Genomic DNA, 18,079 nt, shown 5'->3' with positions numbered 1-18,079 from the left:
AATAAACTTTGTAAACCTCCACATTTTTAGAAAAATACTTTATTTATTTTTAGAGAGGGGAAGGGAGGGAGAAACAGAGGGAGAGAAACACTGATATGTGGGAGACACACCAATCAGTTGCCTCTTGAACGTCCCCAACCAGGAATCTGGCCTGCAATCCAGGCAAGTGCTCTGACTGGGAATTGAACCAGCAACCTTTAGGTTCACAGGCCAGCACTCAATCTACTGAGCCGCACCAGTCAGGGCTATAAACTGCACATTTTGAGAAATCAGTTGTAGGTGTTATGACTGCAAATAGAAGAAATTAATGAAAAGAAGTTACTGATAATGTAAATAAAGTCTTCAACCAGTACTTGGCACATAGCATGTACTCAATAAATATTATAAATGGTAGATACTGTTTTATTATTTGGGAGTATACATATTTAATGACAAATGGTAGTATGTATATACATACTCATAAATATATGCACATATTTATGTATATAATGGGTATATACAATATAAACAGAGAAGTGTCCGACTTTTCTAATTGCCAAAAATAATCTTTGCCCATGAATTAGTTCATTGCTGTTTACTGTTATTTGTTCTCCCGTTAAGAAAGTTGGAAAGGTGAGAACTACTAGAGGTGTGAAATGGCTCATCTATTTTAGTTAATTATTAACCCAGAAGCCTCACCATAATTATTTTAAGCATAGCATTAAAGCAACTTTGGTAACTGATAAAACACCTAATCAATGAATTAAAATTACAAAACATACTGCATGATGTCACCTTTATCACAGAATAGAAGGTGAGAATAAGCAGGGACTTCATATGGCCTCTAATACAATGCCTTCAAAAGTGCAGAAAGTGGGGCCCAAAGAGGTAAGGTGACTGGGTCAGAGCACACAGTTAAGTATCAGAGAGGTCATTCTGAGGCTGGACTTTTGCCCCCACATCCAGGCTGTGTCCTGTCTCCTTGTCTGTGCTTTTTCCCCTTCTAAAAAAAACAAGTATGATTACACTGAGTCTGCATGAAGCCATTACAGTCGGAGTTGCCTCCTTGGCCTCTTGTGGGTGATGACCTTGTAAGCCTCTCAAATGCAGTGAAGAGGGATTATGATTCTAAGATGATTGAACTAGTTTCCCCTTACCCTCACCTTTTCTGCTCTGCTGTTGTAGACACCCACAAAAAAAGAAAAGAAAGAAAAAAGGGTGCCCAGCAATATCACCTCATTTTTTAATAAAAAAGGGCATTATTTTACTTTTGCTTTCCAAGTGTATTTTTAAAGTCTTTGAAATAGGTCACGGGAATCTTTGTTATATCCAGACATAGCATTTTTAGCAAGAACTGGTTATTGGTAAGTTCAAGAAATCACTTCTCTCTAATTCAGCTGTTTGGAATGGATAGTCCAATTGGGTGAATTAGCCTAAAACCCTACCTGCAGAACCTAAAATGGGGTAAGGGCTGCAGAACCAAAGGCAGAATTTGGGTCTCCTTTTTGTTTGCATTTCCAGCAGTAAATATGGGCTTGGGACATTGTAGGTGCTCTGTAAAGTTTGTTGGCAAATTAATGAAAGAAGCAGCAAACGGAATTTCTGATTCTTCAAACCGTCCATGGGAACAGAAGAATATGTTGATCTAGCAGCGGGCGTTTTTGCTTTCTCAAACTGTGTACCCTAAACATGATGAACTGGGCCGTTTCAGTGGCCAGAAAACCAACCAACCAGCCAAACAAAAACCCAAACACCTTTTCAAACTTTCCATTCACTTCTAGTGGCCACTGCGAAGCCTATTTCCATGTCTAAAGGGGCATCTTTTGAACTTGAGTGGGTGACCCAGGAGTGCACCTCTCCTTCCTATGGAAGGCTATGCTGTTCAGAGATGCCAACATACATCATTTGCTCACTGCACGGCCAGCTGACCAGCTGCTTGTGGCACCTCACCTCTTTTGGGCACACCTATGCCAAGGCCCATTACCAAGTTTCTTGCCATGGTGGGGTTGTGTGTTGTGTGGTATTTCTCATCAAGAAAAAAATTAACACTTGAGTTTGCTTGATGACATTTTAGAAAATTTCGTCCTTTATGAAGGAAGGCCTTGCCTCCCTGTCATTAGAATCCCGGCCAGCCTGACTTTGGATTAAATTTGTCCATCAAGTGGTAGAAGATGCTTCAGTGTATGCTGTCGAAAACATGGCTCCTCAGACAGCCGTGCGCTGCCAAGCTATGCTATGCCTGTGGCCTCATGGTAGGGAAAGTCAGAGCAGCAGAGTGTGCATGTCAGTGCTGCCCAGAGACCGTGCAGGGCATGAATGTGTGTATTTCAAGGAAGGAGCAACAGTTGAGAATGGACAACAGACACAGCCAAGGGCACACTCCCAAAGCCTGTGATTGCACCAGTAACCAAAGCTTTCTTGAAGAAAGCTCAGTCCCGCTCACTTTTAGAGTCTAAAATCACATCTGAAGATGTGTTTTTGGGGTGGGGGCACTAAGGAGCCTTTAATGTCAGTATCAGCATAAAACTTTATGTGACCACATTTCTTCTTCCCACAGACATCAGAAAGGAATAGGACCTGCCTTGTAGGGCTAAAAAGGACACTCTACTTCCTTTCATAAAACCTTCCACGATATCCTTCCACCTTTGGTTTTGAATTACAGAAAGACAGATATTTTTGTCTCTGAGCCAAGAAGACTGCATGCCATGTGTCTTTTATACGACAGCTACATTTCATAGAAGAGATGTTTTTACCTGATTTTTTTTCCTGTGGCATTTAAAAACCCTGCAGTGGACTTTGCCACATTTATTTATTTATTTTTCTGTCCCCAAGGCACCACTGTGAGTTGGTGAGAGGAAAAAATACTAACTTCACACAAGCCTGAAGAGAGGTCAGCAACATGTCCAGAATCATATGGTGACTGGTGACTCAGAAGACCTGCTTGGGCGGTTTCTTAATCAGCTGGAAGGTTGGCTATTTAAACAGCAGGAGATGTTTATTCATTTTGGAAGTGTCTCACATTGTGTTTCTAAACGGCTAACGTTTAGATTAAGGGGCAATCACTTAGATTTTACTCACTACCCCAACTCAACCAAGTAAAAATAAAAATATATTCAAGTTTGTAGAAAATTTATCTCATGATAAATCAATAGTTGGTTATTATTAAGCTAGAAAAATCTATTTGAAAGATACCTCAAGCTTTTCAAGTTGATTTCATGGAGTGGGTCTCTGCCCTCATGACCATCCCCCCCCACCCCCCACCCCCCCCCCACCCCCCCCCCCCGCCCGCCAGCACAGCCACTGTGAGAGGAAAGCTGCAGGGTATCAAGACCAACACCAAAGCCCACTGGAAAGCTTTAAAATTTTCTTGTTTGGGTGAAAGCTGACTTTTCAAATACCTGGGTGACACTTTTTCAGTCTTTATCATGATGCTTGTACTGTGGACAAAGTGTCAGAGAATTGAGGTTCTATTAATGAACTCATGGCAACTACTGATTCTAAATCAAAAGTTTGCTCTTTTTATGTTCAGCTGTGGTTGAAATTCATATTTCCTTTGTATCGATAAAATAATCTTTCCCTTCCTTTACCCTTTGCAGGTTAAACAATTCTAGTTCCCTTAACTATCTGATCTGTTTCTAGCTCCCTCTCTGGCTAGTTGTGTGATTACTCTCTGAGCCTGCTGAGTTTCCTGACTGCGTTCTACCTGCACCCGCCAGCCCTCACCTTCCAAAACAAAACAACAAAACTCACATATTCCCCCACCTAACAAGAGTGGCTCACCTTCCCCAGTCAGCACGTGTCATTTACGTCATATGTATTAGTACCTGTAGTCATTTGTGGGATTCTGTGGCCACTTTATTGAAAAAGTTAAATTCTAGATAGTCAAAAGTTTAATAAATTGACCAGAAAAGTCTTACCTACCATCCCCCCAATGAAATAAAAACATATCTATCATGAAGACATTGGTGGTGACCATGATTAGAGAAGAAACCTCTGGAATTCTTGGCAACATGGTGATTTAATGCTGCTCACTGAGATACATGGGTTTCCTTGAAACGGCAGTTATCATAAGAGCTGGTCATGCTAGGTGTACAAAAGGGAACTTAAGAAGGAGACTTTCTTTACAAGTTGAAAGTAAAAGAGGGTAGGCTGATAACAATTACTGTAGATTTTAGCTATGAAAAATTAAAGACACTGGTCCCATTTATTTAAAAGCATAAACTTAAGCTTTTTAAGCATATTTAAAGTTCTTATTTTTTAAAAAATGTGTTCAAACACAGCTTTTAACAGTGTGATTTCTAAAATAATATAAAAGCAGAAGAGTGACCAAATCTGGATGTATCTGTACTACAAGAGGAACTGTGTCACCAGTTACTAAAGGGAAGTGCAGAAGTCCCATTGTGCCTGTTAAAGATCTTACTGGAGAGGTATTGGGACGGGGCATGAAAATGTTACCAATGAAAAGGAAAACCTAGGCATGATAAAAGATCCTGCAAAAACTAGAGCTGAAGAAGCTGCTTCTTTTTGGCTTGTAAAATCTGCTTTTGTTTGTTTCCTTTACTGATGCCATCTGAGCCCCTTGCATCTCCCCTCCTATGTCTCCACCTTGAGCCTAAAGTCAAGACACCCAAGTTATGGGGTATGTTCCAGGTATTTCTATCACTAAGTCAGTTCGGTGGGGGGAAACATAAATGAAAACAAAAGTGGATTTCTTACAATTATTACTGTGGCTTTGCATAGGCCCAGGTTCAAAATTTTCACCCTTATGCCACCTCCCATCTTAACCCCCTAGGGAAGAAAAAGAAGTAGAAAGGAATGGAGCATATGATTTCTTTTTTTTCAGGTTCTCTGAGTAACCATGGGTTCTGCACTGTGTGTTAACATCATGAGGTCTCAATTCTTATCCTATAAGAATAGCCAGCTCTTATAGTTTTAAAATTCCAGCTGCTCTTATGGGTAGGCCCATCAATTCAATGGCCACTTTCAAAGGTGGTCCATGTACACATTCCCCAGTTAAGTTCCGATGCATCAGTTTAAACTTCTACTAAGCACAGCATCTTGCCCACTTATTAGCATGAGTGTCCATGGTCCAACCACATTTAATTCTACTTGTATATTTACCAGCTGTCTGATTAAAAACTGGTATGTCTTCTACAAAGTGCATCACAGGACAAAGTGAAATCCTTGGTGTTTTGTTTCCCAAAGACTTTCCATTAACCCAGTTCATTTTTCTTAACAGGAAGTCAAATGGACTTGGGAAATGATAAAAAGTATGCAATTAGGAGCCAAAGATGACAGCAGGTAGAGGTCAAATATACAAATATACCCATGCAGTAATAGAAAGAATACATTTTGAGGCATTTTCACAAAAAGTTACCTTTTTAAAGAAGAAATTAAATTATATTTCTTTACCTGAATTTTCAGATGTAATCCATTTTGTAGAATATTTGGAATACTGAAATCCCCTCTCATTTTTATTATCAAATTAGACTTCTAATATTTCTCTAGAATGAGTATTGCATCCAGAAAAATACAAAGAGCTCAATAATGCAACAAAATATACCTAAAAAAGCACATATTTAAGGATAAGATTATCTTTTACTTATAAATTATTTAAAGTACTACTCAAAGTAACTTATGGACTATGAATGCAAAGTAGTCAGTTGTTTTATATTTGACATAACAGCTCAGAGGCTGAAAAAGAAAAGCAGTAGGATAACAGAACAAAACAAATGAGAGCAGAGTCACAACTTCTATCAAGCCTAATATTTTGTAAGAAGAGAATATATATACAAGTTGTGCTTTTAAAAGCCTGTTGTGGAAACTTAATGGCTTTTGGAAATGAGAGGTTAACCTTGGGTAAAGCCTAAAGGAGATACGGACGTTTTGTTTCCAAATTCATCTGCATAACAGCAGAGCACTCAGTCACAGATAGAATTGCCACTGAGTAAGGGTTATGCAGACCAGGGTTGGGAAAGAAGTACACCTGGCAGGGAACTGAGGTAGGAGTCAAAGCAAACAAGATTGCAGCAAATGGCAAATGTCAGGGCATAGATAATGATCGAATACACAGGAATTCAAAACAGGCTGTTTATGTGGCCTTTCTTCCCGGACTAGAATAGAAGTTCCACGTGGGCAGGGATTTTTAATTTGGTCACTGCCATACTCCCAGCTTCTGGAACAGTGCCTGGCTCACAGAAGTTGCTCCATAAATATCTGATGGGTGAAGGAACATAAACTGAGTTTCGAAAGACAAATCTGTCAAAAGAAATTAAATTCCACGACTATCAAATGAACACCTAAGCATGCTATGCCAAGTGCCTACGTGTAACATGGAAATAATTGTTCTATCAGACTGCAATGTGACACGAGAATTAAATGGTAAAATGTCAAGCTCCAGAGCCCCATTTAGGATTTCCTGAGTCAAAATCCTGGTGAGAAACCCAAAATGTGGCCTTTTAAACAAGTATCCAGGTAAGTCTACATATCAAAATTTGGATTCTACTGAAGGTTTTGTAGTTAAGAAAAAAGATACAATACAGAATTCTCTCTCAGGTACTCACATCAGTAAGTAAAATCTCAAGGATAAGGGAAGCTAATATTTAGGGTGATAATTGTGGGCCAGGGACTGTTGAAGATGCTTTCACACATAATAATTTAATATTCAGTAATGCGAGGAAGTAGATTTATTATATCTATTTTTAAGGAAACAAGTTCCAGGACAGTAATGAACTTGCCTAACCTTGCATAACAAGTACCTACAGAGAGTACAAGCCAGGTTTAAGTCCTGAGGCCACATGCTCCAGGACAGGGACATTCCATGGCACCTGTCTTCAGGAAACATAGATAGAGTCAGTTTTTGATTGGCTGAGTCTGTCAAGATGAATTTGTGGAAATTGAGATTTTAATTATGAGTGTTTAGGACTAGACCTAGAGTATATAAACCATCTATCACTTTAATAATAATTTTTTAAAAAGGAGAGCACTGGGTAATGTAGTTTGTTTAAGGCAGAACTAGAAAACTCAGGTGCACAGGGTGGGGAGGAGGGGATAACAGAGGAGGTACAGACTGTCACATCTAACATGGGCTCTGCCCTGGCAGGCCAGGCGCTCTGGTCTTCTCATGTTTCAAAGGAAGTCAAAAGTCCACCTTACTGTATGAAACACCCTGGTTTTTAAATACAGATAACTAATTCAAACATTTAAAAACACACCTTGAAGGCCTAACAGGTCTGGAAAACAAGGACAGGCCGATGGGCACCCAACTGCAACCTCTGGTCGGGATGATGCAAACCCCAGGAGTACAGCTGCACAGATTAACTGATATTGTTTAGTGAAAATGGTGCAGACCAGAGGTGTGTGTCTGCATCCTACACACACGAAGGCAGAGACTGACTGTCACTACTGCTGATTCAATTTGATAAAACACATCACATCGTCTTTTGATTTTCTACAGATGTATCAGATGTGGCCTGAAGGCCAAATTTGTGTAAACTGAACTGGGCCTTTCTAGTAACTTAGCATTGCAGGGTTGCCTCATTTGGGTTTCGATCTTCAGCTGGCATTGACCAATTAAAAATTTATGATTCTCAGTCCTTTCAGCTCCTTTTAAAGGTAAACGGTGTAAACTTTGGGGGAAGAACTTCAGTTTTAGGAAGCACCCCGTATTGCTTTATAATAAACGCATTTGGAAATTTCCTAACTGGGACTTCTTGCTATTAAACAAACAGTTCAGGTTGCTCTGTTTCCAAGCAGAACTTCTCTCACACACAAAAAGACCTGATATACTACATGATACGATAAACGTGCTAGAACTAGCCTGTGAGGTTATTTTTTAACATTACATGGTCTAAATAACTTTCCATTCTTTCAGTATTGGCACTGCTTTAGGGGACATTTTCATGTCTGTCACAGCAGGGCTAAAAAGACCACTCTCCCTCTGTGTCTTTATTTCTGCAACGTGTGTGCATTTACTTCATGTTATCCAGAGGGGCGATGTTAACCGACCAAAGCAGACGTCATCATTAAGTCAAGTTCCTACAAAGCACCGTCCCAAGTCTGACGTTGCTTAACACAGTACAGAAGCATCAGCACCGGTGTGAACGGACTGAAAAGGCACTTACAAGGATGGGCTGCCAGGATTCCTTGTTTCAAGCCCCGACCAAAAGCCTCCAGGAAGTGAAGTCGGAAGGTTCTAATCTCATTTTCACGGCTGTGTGTGTTTTTTATTGTAGTTTTCCACTGTAAGACGAAAGAGCATCAAAGGAGTCGGGTGGAGTTTTCAGAAGAAAAGCCGCCTCTCTCCTGGAAGCGTGGCGGCGCCGAGTACCCGGAACTGCGTCCCCCGCGCGCTGCCGCCCCGTCCCGGGGCAGAGCCCAGCCGGGCCGTGGCGACAGGCGGACGCTTTTTTTGGTGGGTTGTTTTAGGAACGCTCCTGGCGGTAGCTCCTGGGCTTTAAACTAGTCTACCTGCTCCTGAACTTCAAAGAAACTAAAGAACTTAAAGAAGTTGCTTATCACGTTCACAACCTCCCAAGAGTCTTCTTCTCTGCCCCTGAGCAGGGTTTGCAATCGCTACCAGGTCCTCCAGCAGCTGGGGGGCTCTGAGCCCTCCCTCTCCTTTTACTACTTACTCCCCCAACTTTCTCCGTACCCTCCAACGGCCTCCCTCCTTCCCCCACTTCACTCCTCCCCCAGTCTCCCATCTCTTCCTTCCTTCACTACCCCCCTCCTCTCCCTCCCATTTCCTCCCGCCCCGGCTTTCTCCTCCCCCACCTCCTCCTGCCTCCCTTCCCCCACTTCTCTCCCCCCTCCCACCTCCTCGTCTCCCATCTCCTCCTTCCCTCATTCTTCCCTCACTTCCTCGCCTTTCCCTCTCCTGGCGTCCCCGCTTTCTCCTTTCCCACCTCCCACCTCCTTTACTCCTCTTCTCCCGCCGCCTAGCTCCCCCGCCGGTCTCCTACTTCCTTCTTCCCTCACTTCTCCCCTCATCTTCTCTTCCTCCCTTCTCCTCCTGGCCCCACTGCTTCCTTTCCCTACTTAAGGCCCCTAACCCTCTCCCATCTCCCCTGACCCCCGGGGCTGCGGGGCTGCGGGGCTGCGGGCGGCTCCCTCTCTCGATGCTGTACACGGATTTGGGCTCTCTGTGGCTGCAAGGCCCTGGGTCAATTATTTAGATGAGAAAGTTTGCTGGCAGCCCCACTGGCTGCTACGCTGCAGCCGGGCCTCCTTACTCCTCTCCGGTCAGCCTGCGTTTGGGAGGCCATCCTTATGCAAGGGCTGGTGGCTCCCACCCAGGGTCGGCGGTCTCAGAGGGCACGAAAAGAACTGCGAGGGAGCCTGTGAAGGAGGGGGAAGGGAGGTTAGAGCGTCGTGCGGCGCAGGCGTAGGTTTGGGTGCGAGCAGGGGAGGTAGGTGTTAAGAAGTGATGAGTAGAGTTGTGGGGAAGGAAGTGTGTAGTATTTCTGTTGCCAGGTGTGATGACCACTTCAAATTCACTGGATCCAGCACTACAGCCTGAGAGCACAGTGCCTGCTTTCCCAGGGGACCGGCCCAATATGTAGTAGGTACCTGATTTAAAAAAAAAAAAAACACCTAACTTGTAAGCCGTTGTGCTAAGAACTTTGCCAAATTTGTTGCATTTAATCCTTGTAATGATCAGGAGAGCGTTTTATTCTCATTTTACACATGTGGACACTGAGGCATGGGCAACCTGAGAGACTTGGCAGTAACTGCACACTTCTTAGTGGTCCACCCAAGACTTAAACCTGCATCTGCCTGGCTCCAAAGCCCACATTGTAGTATTTGCTGATGTGAAATAAAATGGTTTACCTTTAGCACTGATGAAACTGACACCTTGTTTGGAAGATAGGCAGGTTAGGTTTTGTGAACCCAGAGAAAGGGTGGGGGAAGACACCTAAGAAAGGCTCCTTGTGGCTATCGGGGCTCAAATAAAAAAGCAGAAGGTAAGTCTGGCAGAGTGGTTCAGTTGGATGGAGTGTCCTCCCACACAACCAAAAGGCTGTGGGCTTGATTCCAGTCAGGAAACAATGGGTTAGCCAAAAAGTCAGTATAGTGTTTTTTGTTTTTGTTTTTTTGTATGCTGGCTCTAGTAATGCTTAGTTGTCTTTAACTTCATTCAAAACAATTTTGTTAGATTGTATTGTGACAGCATGCATTTAGAAAAACATCAAAATTGGTGAACTTTTGTGCAGCCATTTTAATATTGAAGATGGAAGAAGATATCCAACATTTTCAGTGTGTTATGCTTTATTATTTCAAGAAAGGTAAAAACAACTGAAATGCAAAAACTTTGTGCAGCCCTGGCTGGTGTGGCTCAGTGGATTGAGTACCAGCCTGTGGTGGACTGAAAGGTTGCAGGTTCAATTTCCAGTTGGGGCACATGCCTGGGTTGTGGGCTGGGTGCCCAGTTGGGGGTATGTGAGAGGCAACTCATCTATGTTTCTTTCCTCTTTCTCCTTCCTTTCTCCTCTCTATAAAAAATTAGAATGAATAAATAAAATCTACAAAAAAAAGTGCAGTGTGGAGAAGGTACTGTGACTGATCAAACATGTCAAAAGTAGTTTGTGAAGTTTCTTGGTACTATTGACATTTTGGCCAAATAATTCTTTGCCGTGGGGCTGGTTTATGCATTGGAAGATGATTAGCAGCACCTCTGGCCTCTACGGACTAGAAGTCAATAGTGGCAAATAGCTGACATAGTCAAAATATCCAAATCAATAAATTTGTTTGTTGTTTGTTGGATGTTTGTTGGTGAAAATGAAAAACGTATCTTTTATTTTACATGAAAAAAGTATATGAACTTTTTGGCCAACCCCGTACTAGGTTGCGGGTTTGATCCCCAGTTGGGGCATGTATAGGAGGCAACGGATGGATGTTTCTCACAGCAGTGTCTCTGTCTTTCCCTTTCTGTTCCCCACTTCCTTTCTAAAATCAGTGGCCATATCCCTAGGTGAGAATTTAAAAAAAAAAAAAAAAAAAAAAGAGCCTAGCAAACAACTCTACACAGGGGCCTCATATGCAAACTACACTTCACGGTCGCACTAAACAGCTTGCTTGTATTGTGTTTCTGCCTTCTAAACCAACCCTTATAAAGGAGTCCCTGGAGTCTTATTTCAACCAATGGGACCAAAGGCTTTCCTCATCCAATCAGAGCTGTGCAACACTAACCAATCAGGGCAGTACCATTTGGATCAGTCAAACTGCAAGGATTTGGAGTCTTCATTTGCAAGTAGACTTGGGTGGGTGACTCCTTTCCATATAAGGCAGCTTTCCTCTGGCTTAAAGAGAACACTTTCTAGTGAAGACAGAAAGTTGACACTCCCTTCCTGAGCTGAAATACCAATCAATATCTTGCTAGAGCATACCAAGACAGAGCAGAGCTGTCCAGCCAGAGAGGGGCCTGGCCACAGGGCTGCCTCACCACTGCAATGTTTTCACAGCCATCATAGCCATGAACTGTTCCACAGCATGTACAGTATCACAAATGAACTGTTTTGCACTGAATAAAGTTTTCTTCACTGTACCCCAAATTCGGGGTTCCTGTTGGTTTCAATTGGTGCCAGTGACCATGGGTTGACAGTTTGTAGGTAGGTAGATGCTCAAAGTTCTCCTAGACTTGTATCTCACTTGATTATCTCTAGGACAAATCAGCACCTCTCTACCTTTCAGGATGTAACATCCTGAGGTCTTTCATTAGCAGGAGCCTGAATCCTGCTAATGAGGAGGAGTTCCCAGGTGGGAACTAAGGAGCTATTGTTTCTATTAGCCAAAGTCTCCTGTGGTTCCTTAGGGAAATCCCCAGAGCCGTAGGCTGGTAACTGTGCCTCCTGTTACTGGTTTATTCAATAGGATTATTGAAGAATTCCCATTCTGCTACAAAGGAATATTCAGTTGTGAGGAGGCAACAAGGGAAGTTAAACTTGAAGATTTAGTGGGACCTTTTCAACAAAGCCAGAAATCTCTGCTAGATTATGAAGAACACTGAGAAAAAACTGAGATCCTTGGTCCCTGTGGTATTTTATAAGGTGTTCACTCTGGACACTAAGGAGATGGATGGTTTGTGGTGATGGCGATGGCACCTTTGTTCAGCATGGATGTGTGTTCCTTTCCTGTTTATTCCCAGAAATTATAAAGGCATACCTGGTGCTGTTGGGCTCCTCCAATAGTTTTTTTGTTTGTTTGTTTTCCTGAAGGTTTCAAGACACCACTAAGGATGTTTTTGCTTAGTAACTATTTTTACTACCACTTAACATCTATACTCCTAAGTCACCAGAACACACCCCAATCTTCACCCAAAAATGAAATAAAGATTTGACAAGCTGAGCCTTGTAAGAGAGGCAATGGGAAGCCCGGTTCTCAAATACAGTGTTGTACACGTGTTCCAACAGAGTGCAGATGTCCTGGTGTTTAAGACACTGTGTGTGGATAATACCTCAGGGTGCTGTCTGAGAGTACATTTATTTCTAAACCTTGTACAGCTGCTCTGTTGAAAAATTCCCCACAGGAGCCCCAGGAAGTTACCCTGCTGGTTATTACTCCATTTTTATAGGTGAAGAGCCAAAACCACCAAAAAGGGCTTATGATGACCTGACACCCAAACCTTGTGGGGGTGGGTGAGGTAGCAGGCCTGTGGCTCCTTAGGTGGACAAGCAAGTAGAGAAGAAAACATCCCCTACCATGGAAGAGGCCTCAGGGGTTCCAGGCAGCCTCTCCACAACAGAATTGGGCCATTTTTTCCAGGGTGGCCAACTTTCTGGAGAATCCTGTTATGACAGCCTGATGGTAGTGGCTGAAGCCCAGGCTGCCTCTTCCTTCAGGTACCTAAATCAGGCTTTCCTTGTGAGAAGGAGGAGTTCTGGTGGCTGGCCAGACAGTCTCCTCCCCACTGCAGGGCACCCAAAAGAGGGAAAGGGAATCATGTTATTCCACACAAGCACAGACACTGCAGAGTCTGAAACTGACAACCCACCTGCCTCCCTGAACAAGTACAATGGCTCAGAGTAGGTCCCTCATCTGGCCCTTGGAGCTCTCTGCTGTTTGCAGGCTGCCTTGTCTGCCACTGCCACGCACCAAACCCCTGACTTTTTTGTGAGACACACCGGGCAATGCGGGTGTTTGCCTTTTGACCGCCCACCCACAAAAACACTGTGTGGGTCTCAGGTACGGCTCTGGGGCCAGGCACTCTTAGGCCTGTGTCAGAACTGTGAAGGAGGCACTCAGGCCTTTCAGCACCTCTTAAATCTTCCCAGATAGAGCCACATACTTCCTCACACTCAGGCTGCCACTGGCTCTGTCGCCAGAAATGAACCACAAGTCATAAAATCAAATGAAGTTCTGTGTAAATCTTGCCAGCTCACAAAGATTATAGAAAGTTGAAGATGAAAGTTCTACCCCCTCATTCTGCAGCTATAAAGACTGAGGCTGGGGTGTGCTGGTGACTTGATTGTCTCACAGCTGCTCTGTGGCAGGAGTCGCACCAGCCTCCCAGGGCTGTGGCATTACCTCTTTGCTGTCCCCCTTGTCTGCAGCACTACAGCATCTTTCGACTTCCAAAAACAGCTATGAAGAGATTAGTTCTCCAGCCTCTTCATCTCTGTGTTTCTAGCTGATTAAAATGGACACTTTGGAAAGTGAGTGGCCCCACTAGTCATGGAGGGCCAGTGCTCTGGGGAGTGCTGATTGAGAGGAGTGGAAAACAGGCAGGTGAAGGAAGGCATAATTGCCAGCCTTTTTCCCCCCGGCACCTGGGGATATCTATCATTCAAGTCGCTGGGTTTGTGCCCTAGGCAAATACCAACCCACAGAGTCTGTACTTAACTCCAGTCACCTGATTGTTGGCCCTCTGGGAGGGAAAGCTGGAGGAAATGCTATTTCATCAGCTCGTTGGCCTGGGATGGGAAGCTGTTTGGGCCCTGCAGAAGCCTTCACAGTGTCAGTAATGCAAATTCAGGACCTACAGTGACCTTGGGCCTTTCAGGGAATGCTGTAGAGAAAAACTCAGAGATGGTTCTGGCTTTGTCTTTACCTTAGTTAAGACCCTTTGGTTGCAGGTCATCAACTTGAGCTTAAGAGAATTATGTGTGTAAAGCAGTATCTCACGAGGCCCAGGGACAGATGGCTACTGTGACCCCAGGCAGGACTCCTTCTCTAGCTCGGCTTCATGTGTCTCTCTGTCACCAACTTTCCTTCCTTCTTCTCTATCATCCTCAACAATTACCACCATTCCAGGTCTGATCCTGAAGGGGTTAACCCTGGTGACTGGCCATGCTGGGGCCAATACCAAGTTCCTGGGAGAGATGTTTTTTTCCAATGCTCAGAACAGTTTTTGAACTCATCAATTTTGATACCTTTTAGTGCTTCTGCCATTTTTTGTTTCACCTCTTCCACATTGGCAAAACCATTCCCTTTGAGGACTGTTTTCATCAGGGAAACAAACAAAAAAGTCACTTGGGGCAAGATCTGGTGAATAGGGAGGGTGGGGCATGGGGGTCATGCTGTTTTTGGTCAAAAACTACTGAACACTCAGTGAGGTGTGGGCAGGTGTGCTCGTAAATCATCCGTCATGAAATGGGCAAACATGTTGAAAGAGTCTTCAAAAAGAATTCACTGAAGCCAAACACAGGCTCTCAGAACAACATCAGCTGGCACACGGATACAGATGGGCTCCTAGAGTGCTTACTTAGCAGGGGAAGCCTGTGCTACAAGGGGCCTGCCCTCCAGAAGATAATTCCATTTTTTGGGGGGGTCCTCCCTCATATATATAGGTAGGCATGAAATATATTTATATATGAATGTAGATAGATATAGATCTACAGAAAAAAATATAACTAAAAATTGTTAACACTAGAAAAGAAATAAAAACCAAGAAGAAACAGGTAGCTATTGAGCAGAGTGACAAGAGATGGATGGACTCTAATTCCAGGCCTGGACTGATAGTTAAACTTCACTGTGAGCTTTAATATTCAAGGCAAAGACAAAAATGTTATGAATGAAATAGCTATTATTTATTTTAAAGGAATAAATATTTAGAATAGTGGTTCTCAAAATACAGTCCAGGGACTCCTGGGGTCTTCACAACTAGTTTACCTCTTTTACTACCCTTCTGTCAAGAGTGTACAGTGGCATTCTCTAGAGACTCCGTGGCATGTCACGTGACCATAGATTGACTGCAGAAGCAGATACAAGAATCCAGCTGACTTCTACTAAGTCAGACATTCAAGAGATTTGCAAAAGTTTTAAATGATGTCACTCTCCTCACCATTGTTGATTTGGAAAATATATATTCATAAAACATTAATTATGTTGATATATGATGGATTTATTGCTATTATTTCAAATGAATTAATAAACACTTAAATTCTTGTTTTAATTTCTAGTATGATAAGTATTCATAAGTATACCCTATATAAGCAAAAACTCTTTGGGGTTCTCAACAATTTTTAAGAGTGTAAAGACCAAAATGTTTGAGAACTGCTGATTAAGAATATTACTATTATTTGTACATCGGAGATGGTGATTTTTGCCCCGAAAGTTCCCCTCTAGAAGGCAATGTTTATGTCTACATTCAATCCTACACAAAACTATAGTTGTTAGGAATAGATGAGGTATCATTTATATACATACATTCACTTATTCCTCATTGTATCCATTCCAGAAATACTCATTGAGCAACTGTTATACATATTCCAGGTATTAACACCGACTCTGTGAATCTAATGAGGGGCCGGACAGACTGATCCCTGTCCTCGTGGGGCTGTGGTGTGGTTCCCCAAGGAGGAACTATGAGGACTTGAAAATAATTCAGGGTCCATGTGAAACTAGATGGAAACCTCTTTTGTTTACAAGCTACCAGTTACAGAAAAATACTATTTATTTTACTGAGGCTGAAGATTTGAAGTGAAAGAATTTCCTGGCAGCAGGACATCACATGTCAGGTACTGGATTTACTGTTGATTTAAGCTATAGCAGCCCTTGTCTGTAATTATTGTTTAAATGTATGAAGCGTTTTAGAGAAGTTGAGTATCTACATTAGAAAGTATTATATTTGTATTACAAAAGGACTTTCACTTTGGAAACACTGGACTTACAAAAGAAGTACCATAATCAATAAGATTATTGATTAATTGATCAGTTCATTGTATACTTAAAACATGATTCAGATAATCACATTTGACTCACAATTTTGTAGTGACATGTATAATGCATTTTGTAGGAGGACAAAGTTGTCTGGTAGAAGTTACAGTAAAAAACAAGAGAGCAAGCTTCTAGGTATATCCAGTGTCTGATGTTAGGTGAGCCTCAAGCCAGGAGAAAAAGTCCAGGGCAGGTAAAAGAGAGGTATCCAAGAAAATATGAACTACAAGGAGTAAGAAAAACTTAATTTTTTGTTTGACATTTCTTCTGGCATGGTTGGGCAAGAAGGTCAAGGCAATACATATAAATTTCAGTATGACGTTAGACAAAAATCTTTTATAGTGTCCTGTTAATTAATGGAGAGATGTAGGGTAAATTAGATTGCTTTGCAGCTGGTCGAACAATCACTTCCCAAATCTCGGCGATGGATCCATTTTAACTTTGATGGAGGTCTCTATTGACTTGCCCCAGGTCTCTATCTTCAGCCTTACTCACTCAGCACAATATTGTTCCAAGTGATGCCCTGCAGAAATCAGCCATGACAAAGAGGGAAAGAATAGCTTCTATATTAAGGTGCTAGAATCAGGGCCTGAAAATATTTGTAAAGACTGGGAAAATGTGCCAGGTCTAACAGGATAGAACAGGGTAGTATCCACCATTGGGCCCGGAAAATCCATCCAAATTCAGGATGTTTGAAACTGGCATGTTTAAATGGAGCCAGGATGAGGCAAATGCAAAAACGTATCTATAAAGACTTTGTTATAATCGGGCCACTGCTTGGCTTCTGGGTGTTTCCTGAAGCTCTGTGACTTTAGTAGGTGTTGGGCCACGGGCCAGGAAGGTGAGGGTAGGGAACAAACTCAGATGAGGAGTGTGGTTTAAGAGTGTAACATGTGAAAGAAAAACAATACACTCAGTAAATGGCTTCTTTAAATGCTGCAGGAGGGGCCCCAGATTGCATTAACAGAAATACTATGTCCAGAAAAAAAAGGAGAAGTTAGGCCTCATGTGGAATATTGGAGGGAGTTCTGGGTTACTCTCTTTTACAGAGACTGAACATTTAAATATGGAGAGAAGACAGCAATTAAGATGAAAGGGGTCTTGAAATCACATCACATCCTTGCTCTCAACTCTGCAGAGTGTGACCCTGTCAAGGCCATGTGACTCCTGGCTACCTCTCAAAGCTCACTTCTGATCTTCTCTTCACTGACTGTCTCCACTTCAACCATACTGACTTACTTGATATTCCTCAAACATCAAGTATTTATCATGGTAGGGCCTCTGCTCTCCCCACATGTATTCACATGGCCCATCCCCTCAGTTCAGTCAGGTCTTTGCCCAGATGTCACCACCTCGTTAGGACCTAGAAGCAGTCCTATTTTCTAGTCTCTTTACCTTGATTTTCCTTAAGTGTATGTACCATTACATGACATTACATTATAAAGTTGCTTGTTTAACTGTTTATTTTCTGTCTTCCTTAGTACAATATAAGTCCAGGAGGGCTGGAGCTTTGTTTGGTTTCCTCTTCCATCCTTTGCTCCTTTACCTTAGGGATTCAATGAGCACCCTGTGACAGGCTCAGTGAATAAAACAAGGCCATACTGCCAAGTACCAAGGAAAGTCTCTGAGAGCTGCGTCAAACGCTGGAGGAGCTACTTGATGGGAGAGGCTTTCCCCAATCGGCCAGCCTAGAATGACCAGTGGGCACTTGAGAAAGAGGTTGGGAATCTTGGCTCTGTGTAAAGAGAGGTTTCTAACAGATGGAAAATGTGGGCCACTCAGAGCCTCACAGCCATGAGGCGAGTTTTCCTCAGAAGTGAGAAAGCCATCTGCAAGAAATTTTGTTTGGAACTGGGATTAGAGAATATTTAAGACTTTTTTCTGTTCCAAAATTTTATGAAATCATCACAGGTCAGGCCACCTCTTTCTTGTTTAAACATTTTTT

General features: G+C 42.6%; 1 long non-coding RNA gene across 1 annotated transcript; it reads right to left on the bottom strand.

The window, feature by feature from the left end:
- Nucleotides 1-229: 229 nt before the first annotated feature.
- On the bottom strand, nucleotides 230-8,236 carry LOC123822729. The gene is made up of 3 exons (XR_006786405.1): nucleotides 8,103-8,236; nucleotides 5,392-5,542; nucleotides 230-288 (listed from the first exon to the last, which is right to left on the bottom strand). It is a non-coding gene; the product is annotated as an uncharacterized LOC123822729 (long non-coding RNA).
- Between the last annotated feature and the right edge of the window lie 9,843 nt (nucleotides 8,237-18,079).

Source organism: Phyllostomus hastatus, unplaced genomic scaffold (assembly GCF_019186645.2).
Source record: "Phyllostomus hastatus isolate PE091 unplaced genomic scaffold, TTU_PhHast_1.1 phas_contig_41, whole genome shotgun sequence".
Classification (NCBI taxonomy): Eukaryota; Metazoa; Chordata; class Mammalia; order Chiroptera; family Phyllostomidae; genus Phyllostomus; species Phyllostomus hastatus.
The sequence above is the reverse complement of the archived record's forward strand: the minus strand, read 5'-3'. Positions and strand labels throughout refer to the sequence as shown.